A 1,945-nucleotide genomic window follows, 5' to 3' on the forward strand; every position below is an offset into this window, starting at 1 on the left:
GTAATTTATCCAGCATGTAATAATTGATAAATTAACACAGAACAATCAGTTAATCTTATAGTTTTACATATCAAAGGCTGTGAGAAGTTGTACAATAAGGAAAAAAAATTGATTAACTTTGTTTAACTCAGAATTTCCCGAAGCTATTTGGTCAAACACCCATTTGTTTTTTTTTTTTTTAATTTTTTTTTTTAATTTTTTTTTTTTTTTAATAGCTACTCTTTTTATTTATTTATTTATTTATTTTTTAGCTGTGTTAGGTCTTCGTTTCGTGCGAGGGCTTTCTCTAGTTGCGGCAAGCGGGGGCCACTCTTCATCGCGGTGCGCGGGCCTCTCACTAACGCGGCCCCTCCCGTTGCGGGGCACAGGCTCCAGACGCGCAGGCTCAGCAGTTGTGGCTCACGGGCCCAGTTGCTCCGCGGCATGTGGGATCCTCCCAGACCAGGGCTCGAACCCGTGTCCCCTGCATTAGCAGGCAGATTCTCAACCACTGCACCACCAGGGAAGCCCCCCATTTGTTTTTTAATTTAGCACCTATCAATGTCTTGCTTTTATCACAAATGAACTCAACTCTTTGAGTTACATGGAAAACATAGGGAATCTACATTTATAATGCATTTTTAATGTTACTTTTTCTTTCTTTCCCTACTCTAATTCACATACACCCTCCTTATACAAAAGCAAGTAAAGTTTAAATATAAAGTAGAATCCCTTTTAAGACTGAGTCTTGGGAAGTCATTAACACCCCAATACTTGATTGTGTTGGTCTTAAAATTTTTTGAATACATTAGATGTAGTCACATAATTGGTAAATGCTAAATCTTATATTGTAAGATATTGGCCAATGTCATTTTGAGTTTTGATTGGAATGTTAAGTTTGTATACCAAAGTACATTCCCTTAGCCTGGGTTACCTAGAAAGCAGGCTTCAATGCCTTAGTTAGAGAGTGCAAATCCAGAGGAAAGAAGTGAGAGATACAAGGGTGGTGAAACAGGGAGAAGAGAGAATGGATAAGAGGATATCTAAACAGGCTGGCCAGACACCTGATCCAGGAGACCTAGCCCCAAAGAGCCATATCAAGTGTATCTCAGGACCGTCCCTGTGGATTGGGGAGGGAGGCAGATAAATAAGTTTGTAGTAACTTCCATTTCCCACTTCTGAGTTGTGCATGCTTGGTTCTTTGAGGGCTTCCGCATCCACAGCAGTAGGGAAGCCAGTAAAGAGAGAGAACATCGGGTACCCTGCCCAGTGCCGTCAGCAGATTGCGCGTGTGTGAGGTTGGCTGGAGCCCACTCAGAGCTGGGCCCTGCACTGGTTCCAGAACAAGAGACAGTGGTGGCCAAGAGAATGGAGAGGTACCAAGCAGACGGATAACGGGGCAGTCAGAAGTTAAAATGTGAAATTTCTTCTCTAGTCTTCCTGGATTTTTTGATGGCTCATCTTTACTGCAAAGCTGGACATTTTGATGGAGACACTTTAGTAGGGATATTGAAATGTCCCGTCAAGATGTAAAACCTTTGACAAAGCTTACAAAGTGATATAAGCAATAGATATTCTTGATTCCCGTCATTATTCCTTGCGCAGGGGCCATGCTAATCTTCCTTGTATCATTCCAGTTTTAGGATATGTGCTGCCGAAGCAAGCACCCCTTCATTATTCCTGACTCTGTACTATCTTATGGCTCAGGAATGGGGAGAAGTAGAGGGATACAGTGCGAGGAGGAGAGTCAGGGATGGTTTAGAAAAAGGAGGTAAAATCAGAGAAGGGGAAGCTCATGGAGAAAGAGGAAGGTGTGATATTCAAAGAGGAAATAAGGATAGGAGATCAGGTGGGAGTCGGGCACACTATGACAGGCATCACTTGCTTCATCTTTTTAAGTATGAAGGCAGTGAAAATGTCATTGGTGTCAAAATGTGATCATTTCCTTTAATAGCCAAGGATACTG

General features: G+C 42.1%; 1 non-coding gene across 1 annotated transcript; it reads right to left on the reverse strand.

Annotated features, from left to right (window-relative positions):
- Positions 1–1,538: 1,538 nt before the first annotated feature.
- LOC114238883 (U6 spliceosomal RNA) lies at positions 1,539–1,646 on the reverse strand. Its single transcript, XR_003624134.1, has one exon. It is a non-coding gene; the product is annotated as a U6 spliceosomal RNA (small nuclear RNA).
- Between the last annotated feature and the right edge of the window lie 299 nt (positions 1,647–1,945).

Source organism: Balaenoptera acutorostrata, chromosome 8, assembly GCF_949987535.1.
Source record: "Balaenoptera acutorostrata chromosome 8, mBalAcu1.1, whole genome shotgun sequence".
Taxonomy (NCBI): Eukaryota; Metazoa; Chordata; class Mammalia; order Artiodactyla; family Balaenopteridae; genus Balaenoptera; species Balaenoptera acutorostrata.